We start from the raw sequence: 17,368 nt of genomic DNA on the forward strand, positions 1-17,368 counted from the left end.
GAATTTTGTCAAATGCTTTTTCTGCATGCATTTATATAATCGTGATGTTTTTCCCTTTATTCTGTTAACATGGTACAAATTTATACATATTGAACCATCCTTGCATCCTGAAAATAAATACCACTTGGTCATGATGTATGATCCCTTTAATGTGCTGTTGGATTCTATTTCCTAATATTTTTTGAAGAATTTTTGCATCTATATTAATCAGAGATATTGGCCTGTGATTTTTTTTTTTCTTGTAGTGTCCTTGTCTGGCTTTGGTAGTAGAGTGCTACTGGCCTTATAAAGTGAGTTTAGAAGGGTCCCCTCACTTTTTGGAAGCATTTGAGACAGATTGGCACTTTTAAAAAAAAAATGTAGTAGAATCTACCTGTGAAGCTATCTGATCCTGGGTTTTTATTTGTTAGAAGGATTTTTATTATTCATTAAATCTCCATGCTAATAATAGATCTTTTCAGACTGTCTTTATTGTTACTTTTGGCATATTTTATGTGTTTAGGAATTTATACATTTCTTCTAGGTTATTAAATCAGTTGACATATTTGTTCACTTATGATCATTTTTATTTCTAAAAGAGCAGTTATAATGTCTCTTCATTTCTTTTTTTTAGTCTAGATAAGAATTTGTCAATTATTTTTTTCAAAAAATCCACTCAGCCTCTTTGATTTTTTTTCTTTTCTTGTTTTATTTATTTCTTCTCTAACTTTTGTTATTTCTTTCTCTCTGCTAATTTTGAGCTTAGTTTGTTCTTTTATGAAGTATAAATTTGGGTTGATTATTTAAGATCTTTGTTCTTTGTTAATGTATGTATTTATCACAGTAAACTTCCTTCTTAATAGTGCTTTTGCTGAAGACCATAATTTTAGTGTTTTTTATTTTTGTTTTCATTTGTATTGAGGCACTTTAAATTCCTTTTTGATTCCTTCTCTCACTCAATGACTGTTCAAGAGTCTGTTGTTTAATATCTATGTATTTTTTATTTTTCCAGTCTTCCTTCTGTTTTTGATTTATAGTTTAATTTCATTGTGGCCAGAAAAGACACTTGGTATGATTTCAGTCTTCCTAAATTTGCTATAACTTATTTTGTGACTTAATATGTGACCTATCCTGGAGAAAGATCTGCGTGCACATGAGAAGAGTATGTATTCAGCTGCTGTTTGGTGGAATATTCTGCATATGTCTGGTCCATTTGGTCTATTGCATTATTCAAGTCTGTTGTTTTCTTTTGGATATAGATTTCTGTCAGAATGATGTATACATTATTGAAAATAGTATTGAAGTCTCCTACTATTATTTTATTGCTGCCTATTTCTCTTTTCTGTTTTTCCAATGTTTGCTTTGCATATTTAGGTGTTCTACTGTTGGATGCATATATAATTGTAATTGCTATATATTCCTGTTGAATTGACCCTTTTATCATTATTTCCCTTTTTGTCTCTTGTAACAGTTTTTAAGTCAAAGTCTATTTTATCTGATATAAGCATAGCCACTCCTACTGTAAGAGTTAAAGAAAGAGGAAAGAAACATGAAAAGTGGCTCAACAGTCAAAGACAGGTTTATTTTGGAGAATAAACCTGAGAGAGGATTCTGGCCGATTTCGGTCAGGCCCACTTTCTCTTACAGACTAAGAGTATTTAAGGGTTTTAGGGCAAGAGAGTTTATCACAGGCTTGGAATGTTTCTGTGTAGAGGAGAAATTTATTGCAGGGTTGGAATGTCTCTGGTTAGAGCGGAGGTTATCTTGGGGCTGACATCTCTCTGGCCAGAGAGGAGGTTATCTTGGGGCAGGCATGTCTCTGGTTGGGGAGGAGTTTATCTTCATGTTAGAATATTTCTGGTCAGAGATGTCATTTGTGGTTTATGGTCATGCTGACATTAGCCATTAGGCCGATGCCCTTTGGGGCGCTTTTTGGGTAGTTGTAAGTGAAATGTCCATGACCCTGTCAGTTAAAAATCTTTCAAAAAGATTAATTAGGCAGGGTAAGAACATTAGTCCTAGGCATATTAGTAGGGGAGGGCCCAGGAATGGGATGACCCATGCTATGGTTTTGTTTCCAAACCAAGAATCCATTTGGTTGTTTTGGAATTCCCTTAGCTTTTTTGGCCCTTTCTTTTAAGTTATTTAGCAGCATTTCTAACTAGGCCCGATTGGTTGAGATAGAAGCAACATTCCTTACCTAATAAGAGGCAGAGGCACATGTTTGGAAAGGGCCATGTGTTATTTTCTGCTAGTAACCATTATTAAAAAATAAATCATGGTAGGAATGGTTTGCTTTATTATACTTGGTTTAATTATTTGCATACAGTGCAGCAAGAATAATTATTTGTTACATAGGCTTTTTAAACTGGCATTGATGGAATTTTGTTCCATAGAAGGAATCTGAGATAAGGCCTTTTAAAGCTGAGCCCAGTCATGGAATTGTACTATTAAATACCTATGAGTTGGGTGAATTCCTCTCCTCTTGAGGTTCCAAGATAATTTGGTGGTCCTGGCCTGTCAGAAAGTAATATTCTTTACTTACCACAGGTCAGAAACCCTGTACAGGGACTGTGCACATAAAATATGAGGCCAGTTTCCCAAGAGCTTTATTGGCCCCATAAGTCAAGTTTGATTCCTTAAAGGAGAGCACACCATTCCAGTCAAAGCCTTGGTAAAACAACCAGTTTTTCAGATTGTGTTCTGTTACAAAATAAAACAGATTCTTATTGCACTTATGCAAGTAACTATATTACCATAACTTAAAAATCCTCAAAAAGTCAAAAAGATTACTTTAGTCTCTAGAGACCAAAAACAAGACAACAATTGTTTACGGATGACAAAAAGTTTTATGGTAGCCACAGTTAAAGTCACAATTGACAAGAATATCTGTTACCTTTGTGGCATGCAATAATTTTAATATAACAATTAGAATTAATACTGATAACATACCCTAAGATAAATCAGAAATATAGGAGTCTCTTATAACTTTGGAACACATACCAATAACATATTTATACAAATATAGCCCAAAGAAAGTCAAACACCATTTTATATTTGACAATGCTTCCTGTATGATTTTATACCAAATAAGCCAAATTTTACCTTTATATTAGTGTGCTATTAATGTTAAACTCAATTTTTAATAGAACCTTGTAGACACATTTACCCAATTTTAATATTTGACCATAAGGTAAGATTTCTATAGACCCTTTTTAACCCTTTATAATTTTTGTTAAAGAGCAGGTTAGTGCTTTAAGAGAAACCCATTGTGCTTTCATTTTAATGTCAGTTTACAGAAAAAGTAGACGATACCCCTTCAACTTTAGCCAGCATATTACACACAGAATTTCCTTTACAATTAACCTTCAAAAACTTGCTTAAACCTTCATTTTTATTTTATTCAACTTAAAACAATTCTTTACCTTTTTAATCTAGGTAAAAATCCACATTCTCATGCCTCCTTATAATCTTTTTACCAAAAATATATGTAAACTGTTTTTTCAGTAGTTTTAAATATATGTTACACTGTTAACTTTTAGCAACCTTTACTTTTGTTGGTAAGTTTGGGATTTTAATTATGTACTAGGTGGAAAGCTTAGGACCCAGACAGAAGTTCAGATAAGGTCTGACTTATTCCAGCATTTAACTCCATGTGTCCTAGGTCTTACCTAGCTGCAAAGCAGGCAAGTTGTACAGCTAAGAGTTATATGGCATTTTATAAAGCATTCAGGAGGCCTAATCACTTTTAAATTGTACAACATTTCTTGCATAAATTCCCTTTTATAAATTTTTTTATGACTTACATGGAAAATCTCTGACGTGCCTCAACTTTGATGTAAACATCTCTCTCTTTAAACAACCAGTTAATTTACTTTAGGACAAGAATTTACCATATATGATTCCTTTTAATATACATTCTCTTTTCTTTAATATCAAAGATGAAAACAGTCCATTCGCAAAACAAACTTCCTTCATGTCTGTGGACTAGACTGCCTAAGGCCACAAGATTAGAAGTTAGGGTATTTCACTAAATAGTTCAAGATGAAGCTATCTTTATTAAACCAATATTAATGTTTCATTTATTAAAAAGTTACACAAGCAAAGATTATTCTGATTGGGCTGAGTTATAGTTTTGTAGACTCTATGCAAAATTTTGCCACCTTATAGTATTTGACAGAGATAAGTTTGAAATTGCTTGATTAATAAATGCAAACAAAAAATAAATGTATGCGGGCAACTCTCAAAACATTTCAAATTTTACTGTACCAGTACGTTTTAAAGATTAAAGTCATGTGGACTGAAAGGTCCTACAGCTTTTACTTTTCCTTTGAAAATATTTGATTTAAGCACTTATTTTTCTTAGGGCAGTTAATTAGGGCTTTTCAAATAGACATTGCACACCTAACACATATATAGCCACACAGACAATCAGAAGAAAATCTAGTAGTTATAAGATTTTTTTTCCAGTTTTCCAATTGGATTATTGGTCTTTGGGTGAGGCCCTTTAAGAACAGGGCTAGGAAAATAATTTCCAGGGCCTAATAAACAAGTATAGCTGGGAGACAAAGACAAATTTTGAGAGGTACTTATTTACCTCTAATTCCAAGGATTCCATAAGGAAAACAAAGGTTTTTCCCAAAATGAGATTTGGGGCAACTTTTGTTTTCCCAAGGAATCCCAGGCCACCAGAAGGTCACCAGAAGGCCTTTCATACTTGCACCAAGAGTGGCAAGAAAGAATGAAAAGTAATTCAGTTGACTGGGAAGAAACGTTTTCCAGGAAAACAAGATTTATGAAGAGAAAAACATAAAGGCATTTGAATATACTCATAGCTTGGACATCCATTTTAATTAAGCTGAGTGCTCTTTTTCATCAGGGGTGAGGGACAAGGTTAGAATTATATAGATAATATGCCAAGTTAAATTAAAGGATTGGGTTATGTGCAGGAATTCCCTGTGATAATGAGAGGATTTTCAGAGAAAGATCCAAGGTGCTGTTTAATCTATGACAAATCAGACATGGAGAAAGGGACATGAACACAAGCAATACCTTTAACCTCAGCCACTTCCCAGAGTAGGAGAAAGGCAGAGGTGGTTTGACTGGTTGGAGTAGGTTTTGAATGAGTAACAGGTGGAGAAAGAGGAGGAGTGGAGTTTGAGGCTGAGGGTTCAGACAGGCAAGAAGAGGATGCAGAGGAATGAGGATAGAGAGGGCATCCATCTGTAGGGTCAAAAGGGATTTCAGAGGAAGGGGTTTAGAAGGAAGGAATTTCAGAGGAAGGAGAAACCTGGGGAAGGTTTTTATTAAGACGAATTTCATGAGGGGTGCAAGCTTGACACAGAGAGGGTCAGGATCTAAGGTAGAAGAAAGCCTGAATATTCAGGCAAGAACCTCTTGCCATTTGCCATTCCTGGTTATAAAGTTGTCAAGGTCCCTGAGAATTTGAAAATCAGAGGTGCCATTTTCTGGCCGTTACCTGTCATTGTCTAATTTGTATTGGGGCCTGGCCACGTTGCAATAAAAAGCCAAACACTTTGGCTTTATGCTTCCCGTAAACCAAGTTTGGCAAGGCTGTGAAGGAGACAGCCCAGTGAAGAGGACATAGGAATGTTGGATTGTTGGGCACTCATGTAGACTGGTAAAAAGAAGCCTAGGGTGTCTGTTTTTGTCCTAGGTGTCCCCAGACAAAAGACAGACCCAGAATCCTCTTTCTAAAGAGGACAATTAAGCTGAGAAGAAACTGGGTGTCCCCAAGATTTCTTCTAGCCTAGTCCCACTGGTCCTCTGAGGATGGGGATGGCATTCCTGACTTTCCTGGGTACCATGAGAAAGCCAGGGGAAGGCAGATCTTACCAGTTGGCTGGATTAGTGTCCAATATTGGATGTTCCAGTTGGAATTGGCAAAGAGCCTCTTGAACTGGAGCCACATGAGGAAGAGAGAGAGAGAGAGAGAGAAAGAGAGAGAGACAGAGAGAGAGGAAGAGAGAGAGAGAGAGGGAGAGGAAAGGGAGGAGGAGGGAGGAGGAAGGAGGAGGAGGGGACAAGGGCTAGAGAGCAAAAAATACCCATTGTGGATGGTCAGAAGTGGATTCCTGAGACCTGAGAGTTTTGAGAGCCCACTGGAGAGTAGCCCCAGCTCAAGCCTCACAGTTCCCTTCAGGTTAGTTGTCCTGCTCATGTAAATCACTTGAAAAGTGAAGTAAGAGGCAAGACGGGCTGGTTGGCCAGAGACTCTCAGGATCCAGCAGGACGAGCTGCCACTGCCCACTGCTTCCTGGGTTGCAAGAGAGCCTCTACCCACAACACCCATCCTGGGTTTTGGCACCAAATGTAAGAGTTAAAGAGGAAAGAAACATGATTAGTGGCTTAACAGTCAAAGACAGGTTTATTTTGGAGAATCAACATGAGAGGGGCTTCTGGTCAATTTCGGTCAGGACCACTCTCTTTTACAGACTAAGAGCATTTAACAGTTTTAGGGTGAGAGAGCTTATCACAGACTTGGAATGTTTCTGTATGGAGGAGAAGTTTATTGTGGGGTTGGAATGTCTCTGGTCAGAGGTAAGGTTATCTTGGGGCTGACATCTCTCTGGGTGTAGGGGAGGTTATCTCAGGGCAGGCATGCATGTCTCTGGTCAGGGAGGTTTTATTTTCATGTTGGAATGTTTCTGGTCGGAGACGTTATTTGTGATTTATGGTCTTGCTGACATTAGCCATTAGGCTGATGCCCTTTGGGGCAGTTTTTGATTAAGGGGAACTTTAAAATGCCAGTGCTTGTCCAAGATGATGATACTCCTACCCTGTCAACTACTCTCTTGTGATTACCATTTGCATGGGATATCTTTTTCATTCCTTCACTTTCAGCCTATGTGTGTTCTTAAATCTAAAGTAAGTACCTTGTACATAGAACATATTTGGGTCTTTTTTTTATCCTTTCAGCCACTCTATGTGTTTTCACTGGGAGGTTTACTCGATTTGCATTTAAAGTAATTGTTGACAGGGAAAGATTTATTATTGCCATGTTAGTTGTTTTATGTTAGCCTTGTAATTATTTTGTCTGTCTTTTCCTCTCTTGCTGTCCTCCTTTGTGTTTTATTGTTTTTTGCATATCAATATACTTTGATTTTTAAATTTCTGTCTTTTGTGTAACTTTTTGGGGTTACCTTGGAGTCTACACAAAATATCTTGTAGTTATAACAGTCTGTTTTAAGCTGATAAGAACTTCAGTTTAATCACATACAAAAACTTTACCCTTTATCATCTGTCCCTACACACTTTATGTTATTTTTGTGAAAATTGGTATCTATTTTATGTTTTAAAACATATTTTAGCTTGTTATTTTTAATACTTTTGTCTTTTAACTTTTAACTAGAATTAAAAGTGACTTACTCACTAGCATTATAGTAATACAGTATCATGTGTGAATCACCACATGTATTATGTATGAATCACCACACTGTCTGTCTCTTATACACATCTAGATGTGTATAAGAGACAGTGCCTATGTCCTGAATGGTATTGCCTAGGTTTTCTTCTAGGGTTTTTATGGTTTTAGGTCTAACATTTAAGTCTCTAATCAATCTTGAATTAATTTTTGTATAAGGTGTAAGGAAGATATGTACTGGATCATTTTCAGCCACACATGAACATTGTATAATGGATTATATTATTTCACAATCTTTCTTATAGTTTAAATAAGATATAAGTTAATTCCGCTTACACAAAATAGTCTAGAGGTGGTGGGCAGCTCTGAAAATGAGGTAATCTGAGGAAACAATGTGCCCACTTATCATCCTCAATCCATGACTTCTGGTTCTGGGTCCAAAGTGGCTGCTCTGTTTTCAAGATAGAAGCAAGGATAGGATGGGTAGGAAGAGAAGCGGGAGAAGTGGGTATGCAATTCTGGGCAAGAGGCTTTATCTTTAAAGAGAGGATCTGAAAGTTGATCACATCTCCTCTGCTAACATCTTGGTGTTATTCTACTCTGTTGGTCAAAACTAATTGTAAGGAAAGTGAGGAAATGAGGTTTGTGGTGATATAGGAGTTAAGAAGAAATTACTTATGCGGATAGTGAGGTTACGGGGGTTCTCAGTAAGGTTTTCTATTTAATGAAAAGCAGTCCCCAAGTCATTTCCTTTTCTAACAAAGAGCAGCCTGTAAAATTGAGCTACAGACATAGACAAGCAAGCTGGAATCTTGGACAGGTGAATGCCGGCAGCTATGCCAATAGGCTACCTGTGACTAGGCATGATCAAAATGGTGGCTTTGTCTTTCATTCTTTTTGCCAGCTACGTGTACAGTAAGGAGGAGACAAAATGGCACTGGCCAAGTAGAAAGGCTATGTGCATAATAAGATTAAGGTGGAGCGACCAGCCTTCCCCACATACTATGTAAGCATCACATCTGGTCGAACCAATCTTTGGGCCCTGTGTAAATCAGACACTGCCTCCTCAAGCCTGCCTATAAAATCTGCTGCTGTCTACCACTCTTCCTTTTTTGGACACCTGTCTCTTGCAACAGAGACAGGCGTCTGTTCTTCTGCCTATTGAACTTTCCCCTTTTTAACACACCCACATGTGTTTGTGTCCTTAATCCTTTTGGTGGGAGAGGACGAACCCGGGTGTTTACCGCAGACAATGATGCTGTTTCAGTGGCTTAGTGGTCATGCACTAAAACTCAAAAGGTTCCGATACTGAAAAGAAAAATGGGGTAGAATATATACTGGAGGATAGTTAGCAGTTTCTAGCATCTTGCCTTGATCCATATCTCCCCTGAGCTACAATCCCAATTTTCTGTTCCCTTTTAGAGCAAATCTCTACAAACGTATTGTCTATACCCACTGTCTCTCATTCTTTGTTTTCTTGGTAAAATAACTAGAAATTAATTGAATAATTCTAAAAGATATTCTGGTATCTAATGGAGTAAAGAATAATAAAATATATAAAGACTTGATAAATCTATGGAACTATGATAATGCTTTAATCTGAGTATTCTAATCTATAAGCTTGAAATAAATCATTCAGAGTGTGTGTATATAAAACAGAAATTTTCATTCAGCTTTATATAATTAAAAAATAAAATTTAAATCAAATAAGTTTCATTGTGGCTGTTACCACAAATAGAATAATTATATGATATTTTTAAGTTTAATTTTAAAATAGAAAAATGTTATAATATTTAAAAAAATGTGGAAAAGTATATGATATCTGTGCCTTCCTACACTGACCCAATTTTCACTCCTTCCCTCTACTCCAAACCATCAGTAACTTCTTGCATACTTTAAGAGTTTCTTTCTAGATATAAATTAATACAATATGTATGTATATATGTGTATATATATTTATTTTTATTTTTCAATACAAAGGCCAGCATACAGTATACATTATTAGACATGTTTTATTTTTAATTAACTATATATGGAAGAATTTTTAGCCCATAGTTTTCTCATTCTATTTCTGTTTTCTTTTTTTGCAGTTGCATATTATTTTATTGCTTTGATAAACCATAATTTAGCTAGTCCTTGACCAACTATAACAAATAATCCTAAAATGAACAATTTTGTTCATATGGCATTTCATTTGTATGCAAGAATGTCTATGGAAAAACTTTGCATAAGTGGAATTTCTGAATTAATGAGTATGTGCATTTTTTTGAATTTTGATTGACATAGACATATTACTCTCCATAGAAGCAGTACACATCTACCTTCCTCAGAACTAGCAATGTATGAATGCTGAGCTTACCAATAGCATTGCCTTCAAGGTGTCACCAGATTTTTGGATTTCTGACAATCAAATATGTGAAAAATAACATCACAATTTGACCTTAATTAGTGTATCTCTTTTGACAAATAAAGGTGAGCATGGCTTCATAACTTAAGGGCCATTTATATGTTCCCTTCTTTGACTCTTTATGAGCTGCTTGTTCACATCTTTTACTAAATTTCTAGATTCTCTCTCTCTTTTATAGGCATTCCAGTGATGTGATTTGTAAATGCAGGTGTTTTGTTTCCAAGTTTGTTCTTCGTTTTTGAAATTGTGTATGGTGGGTTTTTTTGATTGTTTTTTTTTTTTTTTTTTTTTTGTTACTCCACTAAAGATTTTGCTTTAAATATATTGACTATATCAGTCTTTTATTTGCTGCCTTCTGGATTTTGAATTTTGGTTCAAAAGGTCTTTCCCACTCCAAATTTATAAATCTCATGTTTTCTACTTTCATAGCTTCCTTTTTTACACTTAAGTATTTAGTAAATTTTGAATCTTCCTGTAGGGCATGAGGAATGTATCACACTTTATTGTTATATAGATGAATACTTATCTGTACCAACATATTCTTTTCTTTTTGCTTTTTTTGAAGGTCCATACCCTACTAATTGTTTTGGGATGTTAATTTTATCATATGCAAAATTATCATATTTATTTACAAATGTTTTTGGCAGGACAACAGATGTGACCTCAGGATAAGATAAAGTCAAAATTTTGATTGCAACATCCTGCATTAAGATTCAGAACTATGTAAGGTATGTTTAGCAGGTTTTCTCAGGTTAAAAAAAAAAATGACTTCTAAGAAATTTAAGGGTGTGTCTTTTAGACCATATTTGCTAGACAACAGAAATCCTAATAATCCTATTCACAACAGCCTCACACATGGCCTAAGCTAGAGAATGGTCTTTGTTGGAGAGATTTGTAGGTGTTGCTTTTGTCTTAGGGAATAAATCTCACTGAGGTTCATAGGAAACTCATGAACTTTTAAGAGAATTGTATTAGTAGAAATATTGCCAGATTGGACTTCAAATGATAGAGACAATTCAAAATGAAAAGAGATTTTAGAGCCCTCAAACTTTATAGACAGGCAAAAGGCCGAGAACCCTTCTCAACTAACACATGTCCATTCTTGTGAAAAAGAAAGGATTGACTAGCATGTACAAGAAACCCAGACCAGCAGAGAACTACTCTGAGGAAGCAGGACTGAGCCCTGGTGAGAGAACTGGTGACATGTGCCTGGCTATGTTTCAGAATGGCTATGGACCAGTAACTCATATGTGCCTCCTGTTCTCTACCCTTTTAAGCAGGAATGTCTGTTACAGTTATCCTGTGACTCCTCCTAGCTGTGTGGTGGCAGATGACTTGTGTTTTTATTCTACAGGTCTTCAGATTGAGAGAAACTGTGCATTAGAAACTGCACTCAAGGAAGATGAACTCTAGGGACCTCAAATATACTTGGACATAATTTAGATGATAAGATCCTAGATTTCAAGCTTGAGAATGGTGCAGTATTGTAATGAGACATCAAATATTGGAAGGGACTATGCATGAGTGTATTTTGCACACAGGAGAGATGCAAATCACTGGGGCCCCAGAGGAAGATTATGGTATCTAGTTGCTGAAAATTGTTCCCCCACTGAACCATGCCTCATAGTATTCATGCCCTTGTGTAGTCTCCTCTCCTTAAATTTGGGCTTGCCCTGTGAATTGCACTAGATAAAAGGTATATGAGAGAAGTGATAATGCATGACTTTCAAAGTTAGGCTAAGAGGTGTTTTAATTTCTTCCTTGGTCCCCTGCAATGCCTGTATTTCAGACACACCCTCTTGGAATCTTGTCACCATTTTGTGAGAATCTGAATCACAAGGAGAGGCCACTTGTAGGCACCTTTGTTGACATCCCCAGGTGTTGGCTAGCATTGACTGCATGTTGTATGAGGAGCTGTCTTGGACACTAGTCAAGTCGAATCTGCAAAGGACTGTAGCCCTAGTCAACATCTGACTGCAACTGTGTGAGAGACCCATGGCAAGCACTTCCCTGAATTTTAAGTTTTACTTTAAACAACTTCAGTTTTTTTTTTTCTTTCTTTCTTTCTTTTTTTTTTTCCTTTTTAGAGACAGGGTCTTGCTCTGTCACCCAGGCTAAAGGGCAGTGGTATAATTGTAGCTCACTATAACCTCAAACTCCTGGGCTCAAGCTATCTTCCTGCCTCAGCTTTCTGCATAGCTGGGATTATAGGCATGAGCCACCACCTGTGACCCAATCCAGGTATTTTGACATTTAATGTTTTAATTATTTTTCAGTCTAAATAGTTTTATGACTTTCATTATTATTCACTTTTAATTTTAAAGTTTATATGACAAAGAGTTTCAAACAAAACAAAATTAGACAAGACAGTATTATGAATCCAGACATACAATACTATAATACTAAAATATATCCACAATGCACATCCTCAATATCCATTAACCCATGTACAATTTTACCCTTCCCACATCCCATCCATATTACCATCTACATTCTACCACTATACCTCTCCTACCATCATTTGGAAGCAATATCCTTAAGTATTTGATTATATGTTTCTAGAAGATAAGGATTTTTTTTCAAACAAAAGCATAATATTATTGTTGTATATAAACATTTAGTAAAAATATTTCATATCATAAGTATTCAAATATTTAGCTGCCACAAATTTCTAATTGCTGATTAAATGTCATAATTTTTTTATGTTGTTTGAATCAAGATCTAATTTAGGTTCATACTTTGTGATTGATTAATATGTCTTTTAAATCTCTTTTTAACTTATAAGTTCTTTCTCTTTCTGAAATAATGTATTTATGGGAGAATTTGCAATGTTTTCCTTCATGTACAAATTTTGCAGATTACATACCCATTATATAATTTAACATGTTCCTTTGAACTCTGTGTTTTCTGAAAATTAATAGATATATCTAGGTTTAAGCAGAATTAGCTTTGATTTTTTTTTTTTTTGGCATTTTTGTAACCTCACAGGTAGTATTTTATTCATTTATCAAGATCCCCTGAGTATCTATTTCACTTTTTGTAATGTTAGAAACTGTTGGTGTGCAAGCCTTAGATCCATTATTTCATTATGAGCTGCAAAATGGTGATCTTGGAGTTCAGCTTCTATGTGGGATATAAAAAGCTGCAATAAAGTGTTGCTTTCACTGTAACAAGGAGAAATAAAATGGGATAATATTTCAAAACTATAACCTTTCTTGTACTCATCAGTGATCTGAGGTTGCAAGGTAACCAAGTGGAATGGATTGATTGATTCTGAAAATGTTCTATAGGATTTGACCATAAATAAAAATTGATCAAGCTTTGCCATTAACATTTGTGCATTTTATGGTATATAAATTATATCTTAATAAAAGAGAATTCCATAGCAAATCTTTTTATATGTAACTAGTTTATATAATATAATATATATACATTTTTAATAAGAATATGAGACCTAGAAATAAACTAAATATATATATATATCCTATATATGTATATGTATCCTATACAGAAAAAACTTTAAAATACTGAAACACACATAAGGAGACTTGAAAAATGACAATTAAAAATAAATAAATACAACCTGTTCTTGGATAAGAGAACTCAACCTCGAAAAGCTGACCATGTTCCCTATGTGAATGCACACATTTGATGAGATTCCAACTTTTAAAAAAAAAAATAACAAAGTTGATTCTAAATTTCATATGAGAAAATAAAGGTGTAGTTGAGAAAAATAAGAGCAATGATGAACTATCCCTATGAGATATTAAAATATACAATTATGACAATTAAAATAATATATGAATACACAGAGAGAGCAAAGAAACAGACTAGAAATTCATTAAATACCCCACAAAATGTGTGGGAATTTAGTATAGGATAAAGGCATCCTTTCAAGTTAGTGTGCTATGGGGGAACTATTTAATAAAAGCTTGTGAGATTAAGTTGTATTTATGTTTCACTCCTGTGTGGAATTTCATGCTTTTTCTTAATTATCTGCTGTTGTCCCTGTAAGACAATTATGTATTTCTTCACATTGTCATGTGGCTTGTGTGCCTGCCTGTGAGAAAAGTCACAGCACTCCACCATCAATCTTATAATTAAAGCATGAAAGCCAGGCTTGGTCATGTGACTTGCTTTAGCCAATAGAATGTAAGTGAAATTGACACACAACTCATTTGAGCAGAAGCATTGAGTCATTGCTTGATTCAGTTATTTCTCTTTTCCCTTTTCCAGGAGGATGGCACATTCTCATAAATAATACTTTGAGCTACAGTTGAAACTGACTCAATAATCCCATAGACTTTTATTTTGGATAAACATAGAAATTGACCTTTCCGGTCTTAAAACTTGAAACTTACATTTGTTTTTTCTGACTTCCTTCCTCAGGAAAGGAACTTTAGGCTTCTCAAAAGAAAGTATAAAAGAACTGAAACTCACCAGATCACCACATCCAGACAATGAGACATTGGATACCTCATTCATCATAATTGCTTCCTTGTCCCTCCCTAGTTCCCATTTTCTTACAAGTTGTTACATTTGTTCCCTGCTATATAAACCCCTGGTTTTAGTTGGTCAGGAAGATGGATTTGGTACTGAACTCCCATCTCCTCAGCTGCAGGACCCAATTAAAGCCTTGTTTCTTGGCAATACTTGTCTCAGTGATTGACTTTCTGTGTAGCAAGCAGCAGGACCTAGACCCGGACCCCTGGTATTTCAGTAATAGAATCTGTTGTTATTTTCATTTGTCAATGAGAAAGCTGAGGCAGTGAGGTTAAACAACTGCCCTACAAAGGACATGAACTCAAAAGAAGACATTCATGTGGCCAACAAACATAAGAAAAAGAGTTCAACATCACTAATCATTAGAGAAATGCAAATCAAAATGACAATGAGATACCATCTCATGCCAGTCAAAATGGTGATTATTAAAAAGTCAAGAAACAACACATGCTGGTGAAGTTGCAGAGAAAAAGGATTGCTTGTACTCTGTTGGTAGGAGTGTAAATTAGTTCAACCATTGTGGAATACAATGTGTGGCAGTTTCTCAAAGATCTAGAGGTGGAAATACCATTTGACCCAGCAATCCCAGTACTGGGTATATACACAAAAGGATATAAATCATTCTACTATAAAGACATAAACATACATGCACATGTATGTTCATTGCAGCAGTCTTCACAATAGCAAAGACATGGAATCAACCCAAATGCCCATCAATGATAGACTATATAAAGAAAACATGGTACATATACACCATGGGATATTATGCAGCAATAAAAAGGAATGAAATCATGTCCTTTGCAGGGACATGGATGGAATTGGAAGCCATTATCCTCAGCAGACTAACGCAGGAACAGAAAACCAAAAGTCGCATGCTGTCACTTATAAGTGGGAGCTGAACAATGAGAACACAGGGACACATGATGGGGAACAACACACATTGCCGCCTGTAAGGGAGAGTTTGGGGAGGGAGAGCATCAGGAAGAATAGCAAATGGATGTCAGGCTTAATACCTAGGTGATGGGTTGACCTGTGCAGCAAACCATTATAGCACATGTTTACCTATGTAACAAACTTGCACATTCTGCACATGTATCTCGGAACTGAAAATAAAAGTTGAAGAAAAAAAAGAAAGAAACCCTCACCGGGGGAAGGGATAGTGGAAAATAAATAAATAAATAAATAAATAAATAAATAAATAACTGCCCTAGTGACTTAGTTGGTGAGGCAGGGATGGAATCAAGATTTAAACCTAGGCAGTTTGGCTCTACTGTCTAAAATTTAACCACTGTACAATACTGCCTCTTTCCAACATATTCTCCATTTACTCCAATCATTTTTGCCTCCGGTCAAATCAACTTTTGATGCTTTTGCTTAGGATATTCTTTCTCAAGAAATATTTATGCCTTCCTAATTATTAATCAGTACTACATACTTTTGCCTTTAGCTTCTAAGTAAAATCTTCCTAGAACATTTTTTTTCTAATGTTTCTTAGAACTTTATTTAAAATTATCCTTGATTTGACTTTATATACACATTTGGAATACAAGCAAATATGTTACACAACTGTAATCTTAATAGTATTTGAAATAATATAACTCATCATGTGAACATGCTATTAATGTCTGAAGAATGATTGATGCACCAAATGATAGCTTGACCAGAAATACATATTTATTCAGCAAACCTTTTTAGTGTCTATTTTATAGAGACAAATAGCGCCATTCCTTCTAAGTAAATATATAGGACAGAGAATCCAGCAAAATATACAGCCTGTATGGTCCTCAAACATTTCCAAGCTCTGTATCTATGGAGAAAAGAAAAACGTAAGAAGGTTGTAGGGTTTCCTGAGGAGCATTCAGTTGAGTGTGGGCAACAGAGTGCGTTTACTCAGGGTCAGCAAACTTTGTCTGTGAAAGGCCAGATGGTAATTATTTTAGGTTTATATGTCATGTGGTCTGTCATGACTAATCAGCACACAAAGGCAGCCATAGACAATATTAATAATAAGTGTGGCTATGTGCCAATAAAGCTTCATTTACAAAATTAAGTGTAAGGCTAGATTTGGTTTGAGGGGTGTGATTAGTTGACCATTGTGTTGAAGGAAGCCCAGTTAGCTGTGAAGTGAAATGTTGCTTTTAGAGATAGCTGTCCTACAAATAAACAAAGCTTATTGACTTTTCTGGGAGTGAATATCTGAAATTGGAGGGTCCACTACAGAATAGGCTTGCTACGCCGCAGTTTCGTCTTGGTGTGAGGACACGCCATGTGGATTGTCTCAGATGTAGGAAAAGCACTGTAGAGAATTTAAAATGTAGGGGCTCTTGGAGGATGGGTTAATGCCATTTAGTACTGGTCATAAACTGTGACCTCTTACCTGTGCTGCAGGGGGCGATATACTCAGCAACCACTGACTCATCTGAAAGATACATTGGGTGAAGGAAGAAACAAAAGATCTATGAACTAGGGACCGTGGTAAACCTGTCTAGTTACTTTACTACTGGAGAAAAGCATGCCCTATCAGAATTGTCAAAACTTCACGTAAATAGACCAGAATTAAACAGGATCATTAGCATATTTATATTTTCTTTCCCTGAGACCAGAGATGCAGATTGAAGCCTGTTCAGACGGCATATGTTCAAATTTTAAATTCTTGGGAAGATGATCATAATTGCATTAATCTGTAGTTCTCTCTTCCATGACCTCTCTGCTTCTATTCACTTTGCTCAGCTTGCTCCCTTAATTCCTTTTCTAAGATTATTGTTCCAGCTTGAAACACTCCTCCTACTTTTATAGACCCCCAAAATTGCATTCATCCTCTAGGATCCAAATCAGATCTTTCTTCCTGTTTGTTCTTCCGGAACACCAGCCTTCTGTGCTGTTTTTGCCTCTCAAACTTACTGCTTAGCTCACTAACACTCATTTGTCATGAATAGTCTTTCCTTGTTATATAATCTTTTCATCTGTATTATGTTACCTATGTCTCTAAACTACTTGAAGGCAATGACTATATATTATCATTCTTTTTAAATTCTTCAGTTTCTGACTCAAAAAACACTAATTGATAAATTTGTTCAGTAAATGTTTTTTGTTTT

General features: G+C 35.6%; 1 long non-coding RNA gene across 1 annotated transcript in view; it reads left to right on the plus strand.

The window, feature by feature from the left end:
• The first annotated feature begins 6,755 nt into the window (after positions 1-6,755).
• The window catches only part of LOC105541982, a 25,488-nt gene continuing 14,875 nt past the window's right edge, over positions 6,756-17,368 (plus strand). The window contains exon 1 of the long non-coding RNA XR_001006405.1: positions 6,756-6,867. This is a non-coding gene — a long non-coding RNA (uncharacterized LOC105541982). The remainder of the gene's footprint in view (positions 6,868-17,368) is intronic.

The sequence above is a fragment of the Mandrillus leucophaeus genome, unplaced genomic scaffold, assembly GCF_000951045.1.
Source record: "Mandrillus leucophaeus isolate KB7577 unplaced genomic scaffold, Mleu.le_1.0 Scaffold249, whole genome shotgun sequence".
In the NCBI taxonomy this organism is placed as follows: Eukaryota; Metazoa; Chordata; class Mammalia; order Primates; family Cercopithecidae; genus Mandrillus; species Mandrillus leucophaeus.